General features: G+C 49.5%; 1 pseudogene; it reads right to left on the bottom strand.

Annotated features, from left to right (window-relative positions):
- Window positions 1-625: 625 nt before the first annotated feature.
- The window catches only part of LOC138520428 (proto-oncogene Mas-like), a 34,707-nt pseudogene continuing 12,448 nt past the window's right edge, over window positions 626-22,884 (bottom strand).

Below are 22,884 nucleotides of genomic sequence, written 5' to 3'. Positions count from 1 at the left end.
TTAAGTGCATCTCGAATTCACAAGCGGTGTGCTCTAAACAATTAGCAGAAAACAGAAGCATTCCACTGCACCTGTTTGCATAGGCACAGGGGAATGTGCAATTCATTAGTGCTATGGGCCACTCTTGTCATTTAATTTCTCTACCACAAAGAGGCACAGAAATATGTTTTCTTTTTAAATGACGTGACCCCACTATAAATAGATCCTGTAAGGCAAGGATTTGTGTTTAGAAAGGGCACAGACTTCAGTCATTGGAATGGTGCGCGGTCTGCGTTCAATTCATTTGATGGAGGTTGGTGGGGAATGGACCAACAGGATGATCTGTGAAATTATAGAAATGTATGGTGTCAACAAACTTGGACCAAATTCGAGTAGACTTCATTCACACTCATAAATAGACGACTAGATTAGGAAGGACTGTCAAGGAACTGCAAAAAGACAAATACTACTCCAGGCGATGCATAGTCGGGCATAAAATCAAGAGTACCAAGTATTTATGTGATTGTAAATTACTATTTGTTACCATATCTAATGAATCTGATTGACAGACGTTGAGACTTCTCTAGTTCATCTGGATCTAAATACACATTTTGCACTCTTATATTGTTTAACTACTGTCCTCTTCTTAGACTTCAGTCTCTGATCCATTTCTGCCTCTTGTTTCCACTAGATGTTGCTGTTTCTGCTCCTTTGCATCTTCCCTGAAGACCCTCTGGAGTATCACCTGGAAGGAACCACTCTGATTACCACACCTGCCCACGATACAATATATAAAGGGGTTGACACTGCTGTTGATGGAGCAGAGCAGTGAAGACATATCAACATTAAACATTGGCAAAAGAGTTTGATACATGTATTCCACTTGGAGCATCAACCTAATCGGCAAGGCGAATATAAGAAACAAGACAACAGTGGCTACAATAACTAGATACAGTTTTAGAGGGTTGACGTCTTAAGGAATCTCTCTTGACTTTAATGAGCAGCGTCAAACTGGAGAGGACCATGATTGGGGTGAAAACCAGGACATTGAGAAGATCAATCGAATAATACACAATTTTGCACCATTCATTGATCCTGCGGAGGGCTGCTTGATCCTCGGACATGAACTCCCGTTTATCGCAGAAAAAGAATTCCGCAGCTGTTGCCAGAGTGGAAAGAATCCATAGGAGGCTGCATACCACGCTGGACTTGTGCTTCGGACGGCGACTTTGGTACCAAATCGGGAAAAGTACTGACAAACCTCTCTCCACACTGATGGCTGTCAAAAGGTAGAGGCTTGCGTTGTACCCAAAGAGGCCAAAGAGCAAGATTGTGGCCATAAATTTCAGTATGCTGTTTAAGTCTTGGCACAGGCCTGTACAATGACAACAGTGACAACTATCATAACTAATAGACTGAAGAGGAGGAACAGGAAGTCAGCCAATGCCAGGTTGAGAATGTAGACAGTGAACTTGCTCCTCTGTATTCGGAAGCCCAGGAGGAAACTGACAATTCCATTCCCAACCAGTCCGAAGAGACAAACCATGATGCACACTGAGTTTACAATCGTTTTGGTAATTGGACTTTCCAATTGGGACTCATTCTTCCACGTTGCCCAGTTCTCCTCTGTTTCTGAGGGAGGTGACAGGGACATGGGGCACCGCCTTTAAAATGGATCTTAGCCTTAAGGCAAATCAGGCCACCAGCTTCAAGGACGTATAGCAAATGATTGCCACCAGGAGTTGGAAGATCGTAGCTACAGCTTAGAAGTGTTGTAATGGATTCCAGCTCTTCTGTACAACTTGGCTCTTCAGGTAAAATGGTTGACACAGTGTGTGCTGTCTGGAACTACGAAACTTATAAGAGATGGGTAGCCTAGCTTCTAATACCTAGAGGCATTAGTTGGGTGGCAGCAGAAAATGAAGACACGTTCTTCTTTTTTTTATTTTTTTATTTACTTGTGTGTAATCAAAGAAAATTATTTTTACAAGAGAGCAGTCGTGAAATGTCAAAAGCTTTGTTTCTTTCTTTCTTCGTTTTCTTCAAGATTGCAGGAGCACAGTTTATGTACAAAAAAAAAGGCGATTAACGAGTCAAGTAATGTCAATGGTTGAGCCCGTAAGAGTCGTTGACAGATTTCCGTGGCAATCGACGCCTGGTAGGAGGACGGCGAAAAAAGGGGCACAGACAGGGGATGCCTCTGTTGGTATGCGGTATGATTATGTTGAAGATTCAGCGGCAGTGGGTGGATAGTAGTTGGCATTGATTTTGATGAAGGCTGCTTCCATTAGTTTAGACGTGGCTACGGCTCAACGGGGCTTTTCTCCCAAGATAAGGCGACACCACCATGTGTCTTCTTCTATCAGCACAGAGTCAATCCATAGAGGGGCCAGAAAAGCTCTGCGTTCTTGATTTAAGGATGGGCAGTTTAACAAGAGGTGACAAACTGTCTCGATTGAGTCGGATTTTACAGAGTCTGCAGGTTGTCGTAGTGGATTGACTTCTTATCCCCAGGATTTCTCTGGTGTGGAGCAGATTGAGACGTGCTTTTGTGATCAGAGGTAAAGTAAAGCTATGCAACCAGACTCTATGGCATAAAGCAAACAAGATGAACATGACTTTCAATGTGTAGCCAGATTGACTTTTGTAAAATGTGTTCTCACAGGCCTCGCAGTCACGCTGCCTACACCAGGTGTTGGCAATTATGACTGCGCGCCCCTCAGTCCGCAGGCAAAAATACATGCCCAGAACACCCGCAGAAAGGCAGGCCGTGGTCCAGGACTTTTGCAGGGTGGCACACTTCCCCAAAGTGCTCAGTGCCATAGATTGCCCCTGTGTGGCCCTACGTCCACCTAGGGCCACTGAGCACATCTATCGAAACCGCAAGCACTGGCATTCCATCAATGTGCAGGTTGTATGCGATGCAAAGGGAATCATCACCTCTGTCTATGCAAACTACCCTGGCTCCACCCATGACAGTTTCATATACAGAATGTCCGCCCTGAGCCGGGCCCTGGAAGCTGGGCAGCATGGCGACACGTGGCTTCTAGGTGAGTACAAATGCCTGTGCACATGCATGCAAGTCACACACAGACAAATACACAAACCCTAATAATCACAACCATTATCACCTCCCCAGGGGACAGTGCCTACCCTCTGAGCAACCACATAATGACACCAATCCGGAATCCCATCACACCACCCCAGGTAAGATACAATGCTGCCCATATTGCAACCAGGGGCATAGTGGAGCGCACATTCGGAGTGCTCAAGTCACGCTTCCGCTCCCTTTACCGCTCTGGCGGGCAGCTACTATATGCACCCCCAGTAGTGTGCAGGATCATTGTGGCAGCATGTGTCCTGCACAATGTTGCAACACGGCAGGGTATACCGGTGGACATGGTGGTGCCCCCACATCCCCAACCACAGGCACAGGCGCTACCCATGGGAGCGGATAGGGCACGTGGCGTGGCAGCCCGTAACCAGCTTGTGGCCACATTTTTCACCTAAACTCCCACCCCTGTGGCGTGCACACAGGCCTGGCACATACAAGGTGACAATACATGATGACAAAGAGACAGTCAACTGTCAGAACCTTACCACCCCGAGAATGTTCCCATGGAAGTGCTACATCACTAGCTACTTAAACCTAACCAATCCTGTGTGACCAAAAGAAACACATGCAAGGTGTGTATCACACCACCCGCCCCCCGCAAAACAGGCCATGACAATCCCAGGTATGTCACCCAAACCCTCCCAACCCACATCACCCTTGTCTGCCACAACATGACATGGCACGCAATAGCAAAAGGCCAACACATGACCAATAAGATACAAAGTCACATGTGATAAATGGAAAGTGGCCCGAGACAATGACGACTGACATGGAATCAGATGAAATGACTGACCAACAACCTCCCACACATACCAAGTCATACAAAAATGCTTTCCACCAGTCGTAGCATGAACATAACACTGAATGCCTGTTCACATGCACAGTGGGCAAGGAAAAATCCCTACTCCTGAACCCGTGTGCTGTGTGTCTCCTGCAACACACTGCTCAGCACACAGCACAGTGAGCAGCCATTGTGTTGCAGATACACCTTAAGCATCCCATGAAAAAGACAAATTAAATAAATAACCAATTGACGCATGTACAGGATCCCCAAATGGTCATAGATCATGCGCTGCAGGGACACAGCGGGCCCGAGAAGCCAATCTGTGTGCACCTGTGGCCATGGAAGGGTGGTTGTAAGTGTGGTGGATCATTGTGCAACTGTGTGTGTCAGTAGGGACATGCACTCAATATATGCATGTGAAATCAAGTGACCCTCAGTGTCCTGTACACATCACATGTGAACATTGCCCATGTGTACACCCCAGCATGTCAAACCACACCAAACCCTTGACACCTGAAAAGTAAAGGCAACACAGGAACAGGCAATGACCAGCAGAACACATCATGTACATAGTACCCCACAATTACAATGTCAGAGTGCCCAAAACGCTGTAGCCCAAGCCAACAACTGTCCAACAACAAAAGGCCCTCCCTCATTTACACATCACCATGACATTCTGAACAACTGTGTCTGGGGTATGTAGCCTTCTTCATTCAAGTCTACCTGGCTACAGGATGACCCTACCCCTTGGTCTCCATGTTCCACCTTGCGTGTAAATAGGGTCCAGCCCCCTCAGAGGCCACCTTGACTAGTAAAAATACCAAATCACAGAGAACTCCAAGGAGCCAAACCCACAAACCAGGGAAAAAGCCTGTAGGCACCAAAAAACCCTGGAAGAGTCACCAGTAGATGACTTAAAGTAGCAGAAAAAGCACATGTCCAAGCACAATGATAGAACAACCAAGGTAGCACAGTTCAACAATGCTCCAACAAGATGGGTACCATGTTCGGTACATAATATACAATGATGACGCAACAACTGATGGGTAGTGTCACAGCTCCGGTGTCCAGGCGCAGGAGTGGCACGAACCAACCACCCCCTCCGTGGTCTGTGCGCTTGCAAGGTCAAACTTACACAGGCCTCTGAGACCCCGGCGGGGAAGGAGGGACAGGGATATGTTGTTAGGACAGGCATGGTTATTCAGGATAACCGGAAAGAGGGGCAGGAGAGGGGAGTAGGATTGTCAAGGGAAAGTAGGAAAAATACAAAAAACAACTATTGACAATAACACATACTCAATCAGAGAAAACATGTTCATCATGCACATTGTACCAAATGAGTCAAATGTAAGCCAAAGAGAGACTTATCTCTGGGGTGAGTGCTGGCCTCCTGCCTGCGCACTCTCAGGTCCGGTAACAGGAGCAGTTCATTGCTGCAAAGAGAGTTTGAGTTACTAATCTGTGTGTGTTTAAAACACACACACACAACACCATTCATGCCCCAAAGTAAGTGACCTCTCCACAAACAAACACTCTTGTCTGCTGCTTTGTACCCATACGTTAGCTTGCCCCCGTGATGGTTCATACACTGTCAATGCAGAAATGCAGGCGCACGTGGGCGCGCAGGAAATGGAAGACCAATGCGTCAATAATCACACATGATACAATGGTCCCTGGGTAGACGCGTATAGCGAGGTGCAACTTCAGTACAAGTCGTGTTCTGGCAGCTGCGGATTTCAATAGATAGTGCACGTGCCAATTTGCACATGCAAATGATATGCACTGCACACAAGTCTTTGCCTCGCTGGGTGTCCCTGTCCGCTGTATCAGTTTCTGGCTAGGAACGCTATTGCGCTAATAACTATGCTTCAATGGAGTGGGGGGACTCGAGGATGTGTTCGAAGGCCCCTGTGTGTGCACCTGACAACTTGGAAAGCTACTTGGCATTTGGCCCCCAATGCATGTTAGCTGTACTGTGCGCTTCTCCAACAATGCCTGGCAAAGCTCCCCAGCACTGGTGCTACTTAGCCCGGTGGAAGGTGGTCTGCGGTGTGGCCCCTTGTGCTGCTCACCTTGATTGGAGCTCCTGGAAACACGTCTGCTTCTGTCGGACGTCTGAGCACAAGCTCTGTACTTCTGCTTGGCAATACATGCGCATGTCTGCACCACCGAACGTGGCCAGGTTTGAGTATCTCTTGGCCCTGTGTCTGATGGCAAAGGTAGTCTGGAGGGTCATTTTCCTGCAGAAAGGGCATAAAAGATGTTAATAAGGCTGGAAAGTTCCCTGTGTGTGTTTCTTCATGCTGGTTGTCACTGGGCCAGGGTACAGACCTACATCCAAACTCCTCCCACCATCAGTGTGACTTTGACATGCAAAGGGTGCAGGCTACCATCTGCAGCATGAAGTGCATCAAGCACATATACAGGCAAGAAAATAACACACATCACAATCCACATCAATTAAAGGAGATATCATTCATGTACCCACCCAAATTGATTACAGAAATGGCGTGGATAAAACGCAATCAATCCCCACTAGGGGTGTTAACACAAGTAGTACAGCAGCAGACAGGCCATAGTTATGAGGAAAGTCCAAAGCCCTTGTGTACATTTTTGTTACACCAAACCATCCTAGCGAGCTCATGGATAAGGGAAGCAGGAGTGGCCTATGTCAGTCAGGACCCCAAGCTGCAAACACATGCACAAGACAAGCTTGAAGGGCCCAGCTGGAACAGACAGTGGATGCTTTCAAAAGCCACAAAGCACCACACCATCACATGAATGCACAATAGACAAGCAATTTTAAACTATATTAACTAATTAAACTAACAATGAAAAACCTATGTTACCTAATTAAACTAACTATCAAAAACAATATTAACTAACTAAACTAAAAAGAAAAAGAAAAAATGGCCACATACGACCTGGGGGGACCCAAGAGGGGGGAGGTACAGGGTGCACCTCAACACCCACATGCGATGATGTTGAGACAAAAAAAAAACCTCCATGGGCTCAACGCCTACACAGCCCGACCTGTGCGGGAGATATCTCGTTGTCCGCGTCAGCCTCTTCCTGAATAGGTAGACGTGGCACAGGAGCCTGACCACGCCTAGGCGCAGCTTGCCCCTCGTCGGCAGCAAGTCTGCCGGATGGGTGAGCCTGGTTCTGTGCGGCGATGACACGTAGATCAGCATGCAGAACCTCCTGTGATACGCGTGCTTCCTCTTGCAAGGTAATACATGTAACACAGAGTTCTTCCTGCATGGCCTGGCTGGACAACTGAAGCACCTCCCGGCAAGTACGTAGCTCAGCTGAGATGGTACGCTCAAGCTGCGCAAACCGCTCTTCTGACCGCACCCTCTGGGACATCATGAGCACACCCAGAGTGGATCTGAGTGAATCATACTCAACCCTCAGGGCCTCCATGTGTGCCTTTGCGTGAGCAGCAATTGCTTGATGCAAAGACACCATTTCAGCCTGGCGTGCCCTTTCTGAGGCGGCCATGCCCAGCCTAAGCGAGCGAGCCGTGGACCGTGCCGCCCGCTGCTGGAGAAGCACCTGCCTAGCAGGGGGGAGCACGGATTGGGCCACACGTTCCATGCTCACGGTGATGTTATCAATTGCTGCCCCCTGGTGTTCTGAATTGGCAGCCATGTCTTGCTCCCACTCAGTATACCTTGGTGGCGCGCGGCCACCACGTTGCTGGGCTTGACACCTGCGGGGCGCAAGGACCGGCCGTCCTTGTTGGTTTGGCACCGCCGGCGGCTACAGGACTACATTCCCCCATCAACGTGATGGTCCAGGCACATCAGCGACTGGTGTGGAGGGTGACCCTGCGTCCCGATCCACCACAGGCGGAGGTCCCACCACCATCTGCCGCCTCAGTGCATGTGTCGCAGACAGAGGAGCGTCAACATTAGAATCTCTCGCCCCTGACAAATGGACCTGATGCACATCCAACTCGACGTAGATGTCAGAGTGGTCATCTGGGCTGGACTCATTGCCAGCCATAGACAAGATGGTCTGTAACACATGTGGGTTCTTGTGGCCTACCACCCCACGACCCCCTCTTGTGCCGGGTTTCTGTTGTGATAACAACCCTGTGCCTGGCATGACAAAACCATCCTCTGGCTCCATTGTGTCATCATCTGAGAAGTGGAGAAAAAATAACATCAGTACACATGTCAGAAGCACATAAAACACACACACACATAGACATCACACAGACAGCCAACACATGAAGCAGACATGTCACACACAAATGAGAACCTGCCATGCATGCCAGGTCACTTTGACGTTGCATCAATGAGTAGGCATGTAGAAAGTTGTAACACGGCTCAGAAGTGAGCTGATGCAGTGCAGAACATGTGTACGTTACCCACTATCTACATGAACAAGTACATCATGATGTGTATCAAAAAACGTGAAGACAGTGCAAGGGCAAGTTCAGGCATCACGTGCAATGTGCATGCAATGGGTTGCATGGCTATAAGCAAACCCCCTCCCCTCCCCAAGTGAAAATGCAGGGATGCCTTGCATTGTAGAGAAAGGGTGACCAGAGACCTGTGTATTGGCAGACAGTGTTGACTAGCATCAATTGCATCATCTGAGTCAACTGACAACACAGCAGATGATGATGGGACAGTAAGCAGGACACATGATGAACCCTCAGTAGTACACCCATGTGTGCAGAAGCCACTACACAAGTTGGAGAGAGTCAGTAGGCCTGAAACAGGGGGAGGCCTGTGCCCCACACAGACTGTGACACCCTAAACATGTGTTGATGCAGGGCTGAGCCAGAGTGGGCATGGGATGGCTGATGAAATGCCATGAAATGTAGGTCATCCTGGACACGTACTACAATGATCATCCAGTCAAGGACACATAGGGGCATGCATGGAATGCACATGGAGCATGAATGGGCAGTCATGTCCCTGCGGAGTCCAAGTGAGACACCCTGCATGAAGGACAGAGGATGTACCCCACTGCATGTGTCTGGCAAGTTGGCTGGTGGAAGTTTGCATGTACACATGAGGCTTGAACAGGCCATTCCAGTACCGCTGAATGATGCACACCAGAACAATGGTGAAATTGGGGTGCAGGAGTGGTGGGGGGGCAAGGGAGCATGCCTACGTGGAGTACCCGCATGCCGGCAGAGGACGCATGCACGTCAGTCATGCAAATGACATAGCCCCAGTGCTGCGGGGAAAGACACCCCAGGCTACATGCAGAAGGGCCAATGAGCTGGAACATGGACCGGAGGGGCATCCGGGTGACTAGCATGTGAGTAAGGTGCAAGTCTGGTGATGAGGACAGTCCCCGTCTGCTCTACATGTCCACCATCCTGCACAGCAGGCACGCATCAGTGAAGCATTGCATGACTTGCACATGAGAACCATGTACACATGACATGTAGTGGCAGTCATGCACAACACATCACACAAGTAAAACACACATGACCCCGACAAGCACGCAACAACACTCACTGGACGGGGCATCAAAGTCCTGCATCTTTCCCACTCCTTCGACCAATTCTGTTGGAATGAACCCCGCAACGACAGACTCGTGCAGAGTGAGGTGTTCCTCCTCGGGTGCTGGCCCACTGCCAGTCACAAGAGTCATGTTGTAATTAGAGGCACGCTTCGCTTTAGTGCTGCGTTTGAGGTCATTCCAACTCTTCTTGCACTCTGCAGCTGTGCGCACCTCAGTCGAATGCACTCACATCATCCGCAACATGCTTCCAGTGGGTATCACGCTGGGCAGCCGTAGTTTGACAATTCGGCCGCACTAGCATGTCACGGTTGTGGTCCCGCACGTAGTCCACAAGGAAGTCCAGTTCCTGCGCACAGAAAGGCTTCTTCCTTGACGTGCTGGAGGCCGTAGCTGTGTCTGGGGTCCCAGCCTGTGCTGCAGGTGCAACCTTCCTCCTCTTGGACGCAGGTCCGGACTGTGGCTGGCCTATGCCGGCCTGATCAGTATGGGCAGTGGCGCTGGTGGAATGAGCCGAGGGAGTGGCAGGTGGAACATGGAGATAAGCTCTGACTTGCGTTAGTGGCTGCTGGGTGCCCTGGGATGGACCCTGCGCAGCAACATCCGCTGTGCCAGGGTCATTGACCGGGACTGTCCTGGTTGGTAGACTCACAACCGGGGTGTTGTTGGCTGCATCTGCCCCTGCACTTACCAACACCCGGCTGGTCAGGGCAGCAGATGACATTACTGCCCCAGGGAGACGTCCCTCGGTCAGGGCAGCCCTGCGTGCACCTACGATGTGCCTCCTGACCCCCTGGACATCTTCCATGGACTCTTCAAGTGCCAACGCAACCTGTGCTGGCAGACCCTGAGCCTGTGTGGTGGTGTCCACAGCTGCACCTGCAGCTACCACTACCCTTGGGCCCGTGGCAGTCGATGAAACGGACTGCCTGGTCACATTGGCGCCAGTGCCAGATGCAAGAACTGCATCTCCCGGAGCTGCAGGGGGTGGTGGCATGACTGCACCAACACGTGGCACAACATTGTGCCGAGCTGGCCCACCCCTGCCTCTTCCCCCTCTGCAGCCACCCTGGACACCCTTGAGTCCCTCTACTTCCTGGTCACCCCGGCCACGTCCCTGACCACGCCCGCCATGTGGAGAATGCCCAGCTGAGGCACCCCTCACCTTTCATTGCCTCCCAGCCATGGCACAGATGGAGTAGTGCCGGAACAGATGTAGTAGTGCCAATGGGAGGTGTACACGACAATTGTCCTGGGCAATTGTGGTGAAGGGGGTGGGATACAAGATGTTAACAGCACCCCTGCACCTGCAAGGCTGTATGTGACCCCGGTGATGAAGTGACGGGTCACGCAACGCTCAGGCACCCCAAAACTGCAGTAAAACCGTGCATGGAACCCCCGGTAGCCCACGTGTATGGAATTAACCTCCCGCAGTACGCGGTGGCACCCAGGGACACAAAAAACACATACGCGTGGGACACACAGGCTACTATGACCTTGAAAACAGGTACGCGATACACAGGGGCACCCGCAGTGGTAAAAATAGCGTGCGCGACTCACCGTCAGACTAGCGTGATGATGAAAAACACATGTAGCCAATACCCCCGCCCAAAAGAAGAGATACGTCCTTGATCTGCTGTGAAGTTGTGCTGGTGCGCGAAACAACACGAAGTAGCAACACACACGTCGGTCTCCACGAAAGGCATGTACAGCGAACTGCTGGCCCCGCTCACCTTTAACCCGTGCTGAGGGAAATGCCCGCGCGTGTCATGTCACTTACGCGCTTAGGCCCTTTCCTCGATTACACGCATTAACACGCGGACATGCTTTTTCACGTGCTGAATCACTATGCACCCGTCACGAGGGAAACGTCTGCGCGCATAACGCCACAGACGCGCTTACGTGCTAAGGGCCTTTCCTCGAATTACACGCTGACGTGCAGTTTTTTCACGTGCCAAATCACCCCGTATCAAGCTGGCCATGCGACAACACACGGAAGACCACGCTCCTGCCCAGAAGGCCATTTTGCTGCCCCCCAGATCCCCGAGCACGCTCCCACCTGCCATCTGCTGCTGCCTGCCTGCCTGCTGGCCACATGCCCTGCTATTTGGTGCCTGCACGTCAGCCATCTGCAGGGGTCCAGTTGCTGTGACCACCCCTGCTGGAACAGAAGACTCCCGACTGGTATACCATCGCTCCACAGCCCAGCCCTAGGACCCAGTTGCCCACCCACACCTGCCTCGGGGGTTGCCATGTACAACACAACACCATCTGGCACCTGTGGCAACCCCCCAGCAGAGAGGCAGAGGGCTGCCAGCTTCAGTGACAATGAAGTTGGTATCCTGGTTGAGCAAGTCCTGGGGCATTATGATTCCCTCTTTGGAAGTTCATGCGCCGACTATGAAGGACGGAAGAGGATCTGGAAGGACATCGTGGCTGCCATCAACGTGGAGGGGGTGGCAGCCCGCGACATGCAACAGGTCCAGAAGTGCTGGGAGGACTTCAGGTCCAGGACCCTCAGCAAGGCCCGGCGCCTCTTGAAGGCAGAGGATGCAGAGGGGTGCCGGGTCCACCTGACCAACATCCAGACGAGGGTCCTGGAATGCATAAACCCAGCGCTCCACGTCCAGATCCTTCAGAGGCAGACCCGTCTGGAGTCGAGCGGTAAGTGGCCATGCATTGCTATGTGAAACAGGGCATGTAGCAGTGTGATGGTAGTCAGCTACTTGCCTGTATGTGTGACATAGGCCATGTATGGATGTGTGTGTGTAGGGACATCATGGTGCTGCATGTGAGACCAGTCATGCGTGAACCACATGGATGGTGCGGATGGTGCATATGTTACAATGCAACATACGGAGCAGCATGCAGAATGTACACATGAATGCATGCCTGTCTCTGTTCTTGGACATGGATGGGGTGTGAGAGATGGGTGCTGCTGTCATGGACATGTATGGTGTACATGTCTGTGTGTCTGAGTAGCGTGTGTGTGACTTTGAAACGCCATGGATGCATGACACATGTCCGTGACGATGTGTTGAATCACTGATGCAGTCTAGTTATCCTTGTATCCACTGTGTCTGTGGTGTACGAGGCCAGATGCATGAGCCTCCGGTGATGTGTGTGCATGTGATCAGTATGACCCATGATGTATGTGAGTTTAAACACAACATTGTATGTTAATAGAATTCCTTGGACATGGATGCAAATGTTGATTGCATGCCTCATGCCTGTTTCTGCATGTGTGTTGCCTGCATTGACCCATGTGTTGTGGAGGGACATGATGGAAGTGACGTTTCACAGTGCCACTCATGTGCTATTGCTTCCTGTCTAGGGGACTATTGTACAGTACCCTGATGCTTGTGTTCTATGTCTCCCTCTACACAGTGGCGAGTAAAGAAGAGGGTGGAGACGGCGCTGTGGAGCAAAGCGGCGGGGGTGCCTCCACCGGCCGGCGACGCAAGGCCCAGCCACCCTCCCAGGAATTACCATCATCCAGGAGCGAGGGGACTGGTGTCGCGTCTGCCACTACGGCTGCAGCACAAGGGGCGGGGAAGTCCCCACACGGGCTTGCGATGGCGGAAGACGGTGCGGAGCCATCCAGGTTGGTGGTGTACACAGAGGAGGAGGCCGTTACTGAGCCGCACATGGGGCTGGTGGGGGTGGTACCACTGGTGCAAGTGGTGCAGTCCAGGGCCAGGGGCAGGAGGCAGCACAGGTTGCCGCCGAGGGGCCTATGCATGCCACTGTCCCTGACCCTGTGACTGCACCACCATGCACCAGCAGGGATGCCCCGTCCCAGGCCTGTCCGCAGGAAGGGTGGAGGCCCACATCATCTGGCACTCCACTACCTGCGGACGAGGAGACCCGTGACCGTATGGAGTCCGTCCTGATTGGTGTCGCGTTGCGCACGCGTGACATTCGTGATGACGTGCGTGCTTCCTGGGGGGAGCATGCACGTCATCACGAAGAGCTGCATGTCAATGTGGCCCAGTTGGGAGGGGCCCTGGTCGGAGGGTTCATACACCTGTCGGGAACTCTGGCGGCCCTCACCTCCTCTGTGCAGACTATGCGCCAGTCGTTATCCGTGCCGTCTTCCGGCCCAGATTCCACCAGGGCCCCCTGTGGACCTGCCCCGACCAACGCAGCCAGCTCGGTGGAGATCACATCCCTGCCACAGTCGGGAGTCAGAGGTCCAGCAGGGGTGGACACCCCACCAACTGGAGCCCAGCAGATGGAGGATGTGCCGGCATCATCGGGCAGGGCACGTGCACGACGGCGCCGGTGGATTCCATCAACCCGCTTGCCGTCGTGCTGGCAGAAGCAGTTGCGTCGGAGGCAGCAGCAGGCTCAGCATGGGAGGCATCATGGCTTGGGGCCATCAACATCAGAGGGGCAGGCATCGGCCGGAGGACCCTGGAATGGGAGTGTCTTCCGTGTGGCAGCGGTTGGGCCAGCGGATAGATGTGGAATGGCGGCGGGCGGAAGAGGCACAGCTTACTATGGTCAGGGCGGAGAACTCCAGGCGCAGGGCGTTGAGGCGGGCTGAGTGCCTCGAGGCAACTCGCAGGGAGTTGGAACAGGCCATGACTGCATCCCTGCGAGACCTCGGGACAGTGGACAGGCCCGCCTCTGGGACATCAACGTGGAGTTCAATGATGCTTTGGCCCGGAACATCACAGAGTGAGCCGTAGGACTTGCCCACCGCCATTGTATATAGTTGATTAGTGTTAGGTTTCCTTTATATTTTTCTTTCATTTGTATATAGTTGGTTATTAGGTAGTGTGTTTTGTAGGTTTCCTTAGAATTGTTGGACCCTGGATTTGTACGTTGTATATATTTGAAGACTGGATTTGACCTCTATTTTTTTTTCCATGGAGCAATGGATTTATCTTTTTTCACCCTTTGAATATGGTTTGATGGACGGACACTTTGGAGCCATTTTCATTTGATTTTATTTGGATTCTGCTTTGATATATTTTTTTGATTTTTTTGGGACATCGAGCCTTTTGTTTGTTATCATTTTCTCTTGTGTGATTTTCTTTTATTCCATTGATTTTTCATTTAATACATTTTGGTTTCATACTTCAATTGTGTGGTATTCTCTCATTGGTTTCATGCATGTCACGATGTGGGTTTTCGCATTCACTTGCACCCATTGTGTGTGTGTGTGGCGGACATGTATTGATCTGCATACTTGCCATTTGGGATGTTTCATGTAATGGGGATTTCAATGTGGGGTGGATGGAATACTTGGTTGGGGGTTTGGACTGGGGTGGTGTGGGGTGGGATTTGGGTGGCCATAAGGGCCATGATTGTGGATGGTGATGATGTGTTGGGGGGGGGCTTGAGTCGGGGCCTGCTGGCAGGTGCCCGTCAATGCTGGGTGGGTGGGGGTGCAGGGGACATGATTCAGGGCCTGCTGGCAGGTGCCAGTCAATGCTGGGTGGGTGGGGGTGCAGGGGGACATGTGTCGGGGCCTGCTGACAGGTGCCCGTCAATGGTGGGTGGGATATGTGTTGGGGCTCACGTGTGCATGGTGCCATGTCCAGGGTGGATGCCCAGGGTGGATGGGCTGCCTGCGGGGCAGGCCAGGGTGGATGGTCTGCTTGCAGGGCATGGCCAGGGGTGTAGGGTAGTCCCCTGTGGTGTTGGCTGCTTGCAGGGCCTGGGAGGGGGGAGGGGGCATACCTGGGAGGACCAACACTGACAAATCACATGTGAAACTACCTGCGCACCCCTCAGAATACACGTACCCCTGTCGCGCTAGTAAAACGCATGTATGAGTTCCCGCGCACCCCCCAAATACACCTACCCCGCTCGCACAAGGCCTATCGCATGTTAAACTTCCCGCGCACCCTCCAAATACATGTACCCCATTCACACAGGGCCTATCGCGTGTGAAACTTCCCGCGCACCACCCAAATACAGGTACCCCGCTCGCACAAGGCCTATTGCGTGTGAAACTTCCCGCGCACCCCCCAAATACACATACCCCTCTCGCACAGGGCCTATGGCGTGTGATACTTCCCCGGCACCCCCCAAATACACATACCCTGCTCGCACAGGGCCTATAGCGTGTGAAACTTCCTGCGCACCACCCAAATACACGTACCCCGCTCGCACAAGGCCTATCGCGTGTGAAACTTCCTGCGCACCCCCCAAATACACGTACCCCTCTCGCACAGGGCCTATCGCATGTGAAACTTCCCGCACACCCCCCAAATACACGTACCCCTCTCGCACAGGGCCTATCGCGTGTGATACTTCCCGCGCACCCCCCAAATACGCATACCCCACACGCACAGGGCCTATCGCGTGTGAAACTTCCTGCGCACCCCCCCAAATACACGTACCCCGCTCGCGCTCGCACAAGGCCTATCGCGTGTGATACTTCCCGTGCACTCCCCAAATATGCGTACCCCGCTCGCACAGGGCTTATCGCGTGTGAAACTTCCTGCGCACCCCCAAATACACGTACCCCGCTCGCACAAGGCCTATCGCGTGTGAAACTTCCCGCGCACTCCCCAAATACACGTACCACTCTCGCACAGGGCCTATCACGTGTGATACTTCCCGCGCACCCCCCAAATACATGTGCCCGGCTCGCACAGGGCCTATTGCATGTCAAACTTCCCGTGCACCCCCCAAATACACGCAGGCACCCCATCCACCCTGGGCATGCCCCACAGGCAGCCCACGCCACGTGGGGGTGCTTTTTCTATGCAATTTACCTTGCGTGAGCGGGGTACGTGTATTCTGGGCCGTGCGCGGGGAGTTTTACACGCATTTTCGCTGGCGCGAGCGGGGTACATGTATTCAGAGGGGTGCGCGGGGAGTTTTACACACATTTTCACTGGCGTGAGCGGGGTACGTGTATTCTGGGGCGTGCGCAGGGAGTTTTACATGCGTTTTCGTGGTTGGGGGGCTGTATGCTGGTCCACTGGCCTTTGCGCCATGTACTGGATTTGTGCTCTGTTCATGGCGCACGGGGTGGGGTTGGGGGCGTAACTGGCGCTGCTGCAGGGTCGCTGTGCCACTCTGCGCCACGGCTGGTTATGGATGTTGAAATCCATGAATACATTGTGTGCTGAAATGGGTTTTGGTGCACGTGGCTGTCACAGACTGCCGCACGCGCACACTGTGCGCCAACCATGTGCGCCACGTGTGCGCTGATTTCTATGAATTACCCCCTTAGTGATTTGCAGGTATTGTCCCAGTATCTGAAATCCTGTGTCAGATCAGCTGGTGTGTGCAGCTGCCAACCATGGTCAATTTGTGAAATTGTTTAATTCTTACAAGAAATCTCTATCGCTACACTTGCTAATATATTCTGCCCCTTTTGCCTTCTTTTCACGCTTGTTTTTAGATTTGCATGCCTTTGCTTCTTTGCCAACTCCGCTCATTACTGCCTTTCAAAATGGCTTTTGTTAATTAAAGGCATAGTCCAGTAAAAAATGTTATTGTCCCTACGGGTCGGCCATGCTTTTTTAAGCCTAAGTGGCTCGATTTTAGAAAACTTTCCTATGGACCTTACCCGAGTTTTCGTCCATTAAACGCACTCGAAAACAATTACCAGGGAGCCGCCATTTTGTGATAATCCTATCACTTGCCGCATCGCCCTGGCTGACCTGCTTCTGAGGCACTAAATCAATTCCCCCGCCCCTGAGCCTGACATTATCAAAACATTCATGTTCCCCGCCTCTCTCCGTGACGTTACTGTGTTGCGTAGGCAAACACGCCCAGTCGTCTTCTACGCGACTCCACACAGAACCCGGAAACCAACACAGACCATATCACAACACAGCGCGCCCCAATTCGGAATATGAAACTGTACTTTAAAATCAAACAGCAACACGGTACATTTGGTAAAGTACATTTATTTGACATTAAATGTTTAGAGAATATTCAGCAATTGCCATATGAACTCCGAAAGCCATTTATTTTCTTTTATCTGTATCCGCAATGGTACACAGGGTGTTGCTTTCGTTAAAAGAAGCACTTCGGAAGCACGGTGAACCGCACGGCTGTTGCATCAACTAGGCACTAGTCCATCGTAAAGGTTGATATGTTGCTTCTAGCCACTAGTACAGCATAAGGGCATGTGGGCCCTTGGCGATCGTCCCATAAAATTGTCAGTGTGCTCCAGTTGTTCACACGAAGCTGCAGGTGTTTCACGAAAAAACCATCTGCCGGTGTCTCAAACCGATGACAGTAGCAGAAGGGGAGCAAATACCTGTTATGAAAACAAAAAAATTATAATTAGTCTCGCCAGCCGATCTTCATTAATATTACTCATTTTATTTATTACGGTCGATCAGAAACTATTTGCTTGCAAGGATAGTTCAATGGAGTATGTTCGGCTCCAAAATCAATGCGAAAAGTAACGAAATAAATCGAGGCCAACACACAATGTTAAACAACAGTTAGTCTACATGCGTGTGGAATGATATGATATATGATATGGCATTTGTAACGCGCCTATACACAAGTGTTTCAAGGCGTGACGAGGCAGGGGGGAACAAGGGCAGATAGACAACGATCCTACTAGGCCAGGTGTCTTTCAGATCGCGCATGGGGAAGGGGGGAGGGGGGTAAAAGTGCTGTACATGGTTAGTCGAATACAAGATAAATAATAGGGCCAGCTGGTGGCAAGTGCAAGGTAAATGCCGGGAGAAGGGTCTGAAGGATACAGAGACAGTCCCGTAGTGCAGGTAGGCAGTGCAGGTAAAAGTGGCTGGGCCAAGGACCGAGATCGGTGAGACCCGTGGACCTGCAGGCCCATGTGCCCACTACGAACACGTTTTCCTTGCTTTTCCTAGCTCTTCATTCATTAATTTATTCATGCATCCATTCATTAATTCTTCATTCCGGTATAAAAGCGTCTAAAGATTTACTCACATTATATTTGAAATTTCCATTGTGCCTCTTCGTAATGCAGTCTGTAAAACGGACCGTGCTCTTGACAACGATTTTTCGTATACTGAACTAAAATGAAACTCGGTCTAGTTTCTGAATTTTCTGCCTTATCGTCTCTTACGTTATTGCGCACCCCCTTCAAATGTAGTTCTTTCGGCATGGTCCCTGTCTCAAGGTCAAAAAACAATAGACCCTTATACTTCCAGTGCGACTTGTGGGCCTCTTCTGGGCCCGAGCTGAAAATCAAAGCTGCTGTCCTTCGCATTCTTTATTTGCAACATGACGTAGTAAAGGCATCTGTGAGAACTTGAAGTTTAGAATCCCTCTATGTAGTGCGCCTCAATGTGCAAATGCAAACTGGCTTCTCTCCCAAATGCCATGGCCCGCCTGGCGCGTTCTAAGGCCCTCAATTTTGTCACCGTTGTCTGCGAGCTTTGCAGCCCCAAAAAATCATAACTATGGAGACATTTAATTTTTGGCGGAAGGTCAGGGAAAGTATAAAGTACCACAGGAGTTGAGTTAAAAGTAAGATTTATTGTTTGTTTGTTTGTTTTATTATTTGCAATACGCAAGCCTCCCCTCCGTTAACAGTGCGCAACAGTGCACAGCATTTACATTTACATGAGATGAGACATGAGAAAAATATATACATACACATATATGAGGTGAATAGAGAGAATTCAAAGATGACACCCAGCTTGTTCGCCACCCATGATGGTGAAGGTAGGGGTTAGGGTTACAGGTACACTGTACAATAACATTTATTTACAAAAATACAATCGTATTGCAATTATTTAAACCAGGATTTGTACTTCACAACCAGCTGTGCTTCGGGTGGACATGGCACAGTTGCAATGTTCGGTGGCAATGGATCACTGCTCTGCACAGAAACGTCCAAAATTCCATATCTGTGCTTCTCTAACACAGCAACAATAAGGCCTTTCACAAAGTCGAACTGCATTTCATCATAGACTGGTTTGATCACCCATTGCTTACTTTGTTTTGAAAATACCTTAGTGTAGCGAGGCATCCTTACTTTACCCCTAGTCCTAGATTGTTCACGTCCGACATTGCTGTTATGGGCCAAGAACGCTAGTAGAGTGCGATGTTTCATGCCCCAAAAGCTAAAATGCAAGCGCTTTGGCCTGTACTTTAGGCACATATTGTGGAACACCACCAAATCTCCTGTGTGACAAAATTCTGTCAGTCCTCTCAAATCTCTTGATAGAGTTTTGTCGAAAACAATCTTCTCAATGGCTTTGTGTGTCGGTGAAGATGGAATCAACCACTTCTTCTGCCGTGCCTTCTCTGGGGACAAAGGGCCATGTTCACATTGGTGGAAATGTTGGTTTTCTGTCCAGCGGTGAACGTTGGTACAGTGGTGCATCAGTGACCGCCATTTTTCAAGTAGTATTTCCACTGACCCTTCACAAGTTTTTGAGCTCCACCAAAGATGGTTGGTGATAGACTGGGACCACTGCAAAATACTTTCAAAACCTTTTTTTTTTCTTGCAGCCGAGATTTTCTTACTGATTGATTTAGCAAGATGCCATACGTCAAATTGATGATTAATATGTGGGAACTGCTCTCTCATTGTCTTGGCAATTGAAACGTGTCTGTCCGTGGCTATGAGGTTGATGTGCATTCCCCTTGATTGTAGATATTCCACTGATTTTATAAATCCTAGTTTCTCCATGGCCACTGAGGACATACATTGTGTACCTGCACGACCACCAAACTCACAATTTTCTTACTATCCATGTCCTGAAAGTGGAAGGTGCAGTACTTGGCAGAAAATCCAGGGCTGTCGCACTGTCCATCGCCGGCTAGCCTGAAACGTTTCCCTTCGAATGTACTTACTAGAGACAATTGTTCAATTTTCCAAGCATCACTAATGGCCGGAACCAGATAATCACGATGGTATATGTAGTACAGTGATTTAGAAATGAAATGGAGTCCCACAAACTGAAAGAAAGCCTCTAACTTTCTAAAACTGGAGCCACTAAAAAGCGATGCAGCTGCATACAGTAGATTGCCTGCTGGCATTTTCCCCAGCATCGGTTGTGCAGACCATGAGAACCTATGATTTAATCTACAGGCGACATTTATTTTGACGTTACTGCCTTTTATTTGACGAGTCACATTAATCAATGGCTTCCCACATACTTTCCCTCTAACGGAATGCACACATTTCAGCATACTTATAATTTCCATCAAACAACTGTCGAATACAATGTATTTGCTCTCTTTCATTAGACTGTCATCCTGCGTCAACGTTGTTTCGGCCTGTGACGTTGCGGAGATTTCAACACATTGGAAAGTAATATCGCTGATATCAAGTTCTGATGCGTCTATGGATGCTGCGGGTGGTTCATTCTCTGTCATTTTTCGACATCTATTACTTCAACATTGATGGGAGAACACAACAATGTCGACAGGTTTTTGGGTGGCAATTTTTTGGCGGGTGTAGATTGTGTGAATTGATATGCAACTACTTCAGAGCTATCTTCAATACATTCAATATCATCTTCTTGTGGTGGTGCGGTCGCACTGTAGCAATGGTCCAATGCAACTTTGCTGTATTCTCCAAACACAGTTAATTCATGTTCTGGCCATTGGACAGGAGCATCTCAAGCCTGAACACGCCTCGCCTCAATTAATAGTTCCTCCATAGTGTACATGGTCTGGCAAGCAACATCTCTCATTCGCTTCACTGTCTGTGTATGTATAGTTCCGACACCCACGGGTAACTGGAGGAGAGATTGGAAAAGGGATGTTCAGTTTAAACACAAGATAAAGTGTAGTCCAATTGACTGGAAAAAAAACATAAAATAGTCCCCAGCTCAAACATTTTTTTAAAGTTATGAACTGTTTGTAACTAACCTTTTTTGGTTTTTTTTCTTTGCAACTTTTTTGACTCGACCTTCAACATCTGCACGCTTCGTTTCCGCATGTCCTCCCTTCCTCTTGCGCTGCAACGACTATATTTTCTGTATCCGCATAGACAGCACGGAATGAGGCTCCATCGTCTCCCTGAAACATAGTACTTTCATTACTATGTATCAACATATTGTTAGCATAAAAGACACGTGAGGATGAACACACAGGTATATCTCAATAGCCAAACACGATTTAAACATTGTGTGCAACAATCAAACGACAAGTATTCGACTAGTGATGATCTATTTCGATGGAGCTGTCAGTATCCATACCTCTGGCTCTGCATGGACTGCCATGAATGGTTGTATTGGAGAGGAGGCATCAGCATCTCCCTGAAACACAGTACTTGCATTAGTATGGTTTTCAATATTGGAAACATAACACACACTTGGGGTCGACGGCACAGGTACATATAAAGAGATAACCACAAATGATGCATTGTCTAAAAGAATCAAGGAAAATATAAATATGCAGATTTCATCGACTTATTTCTCCGATTCCTTTACATCTGCATCATCAAAATGGGATGTTGTGATTGTAGTGGGAGCTCCGTCGTCTCCCTGAAACACAGTACTTGCATTAGTATGGTTTTCAATATTGGAAACATAACAAACACTTGGGGTCGAACGCACAGGTACATATAAAGAGATAACCACAAATGATCATTGTCTAAAAGAATCAAGGAAAATCGAAATATGATCACATTTCATCGACTTATTTCTCCGATTTATTTACATCTGCATCATCTAAATGGGATGTTGTGATTGTAGTGGAAGCTCCATCGTCTCCCTGAAACACAGCACTTGCGTTAATAGGGAAGAAAGTATAGCAAATGGAATCACGTTATATGATCACGCATGATGGAGATGTCAGTATCCATCCCTCGTGCTGCTGAAGAATATTGATGGATGTTGCAAATGTTGTGCGCACTTCCGAAAGCTGTTACGCTGATTCGTATACGCATGGTCCCGCTTCCACTTCCCCTGGAATTACTTGAATGTCAGGCTCTGCATCAAGTGCAGGGGTTGACGCTCCATCAACTGCCTGAAACATAGTACTTGCATTAGTGAGGATTACAATAGTGAAAACATAACACACAGTCGACAGCACAGGTACATATCAACGGCTAACCACGAATGAAACATTGTGTAGAACAATCAAACAACAAGAATTCCAGCTCTGATGATGACGCTCAATGGAGCTGTCAGTATCCATACCTCCTGCTGGTGAAGAACATCTAGAAATGTTGTAGATGTGGCGGATGCTTCAGCATCTCCCTGAAAGACAGTACTTGCATTAGTATGGATAACACTAATTATAACTGAAAACAAACACCAGTGGACGATAACTAAGGTGTATATCAATTGGAAAGCACTAACCAAACATTCAGTAAAATAATTACACGATAGAATAAAACTATTACTTGACATGCATAAAACAAGTCTGTAGCGGATTAGCCTGGTAAGATTACCTGATACGCGCTAGAAGTGGTTGATAACTGCGACCACGTCAAGGATGTAGAATGTTCTTGCTTCAGATTCAAGGGATAGTCAAGAAGTTGTAAAGGTAAATTAATGATTGATAATGAAATGCCAATATTAAAAATAGCCATGTAAGGCGACAGAATACTTGAAAAATGCTCAATACAGCACAGTTC

The sequence above is a fragment of the Ambystoma mexicanum genome, chromosome 13 (assembly GCF_040938575.1).
Source record: "Ambystoma mexicanum isolate Mex_15411 chromosome 13, UKY_AmexF1_1, whole genome shotgun sequence".
Lineage (NCBI taxonomy): Eukaryota > Metazoa > Chordata > Amphibia > Caudata > Ambystomatidae > Ambystoma > Ambystoma mexicanum.
This window is presented reverse-complemented; position numbering and strand designations above follow the sequence as displayed.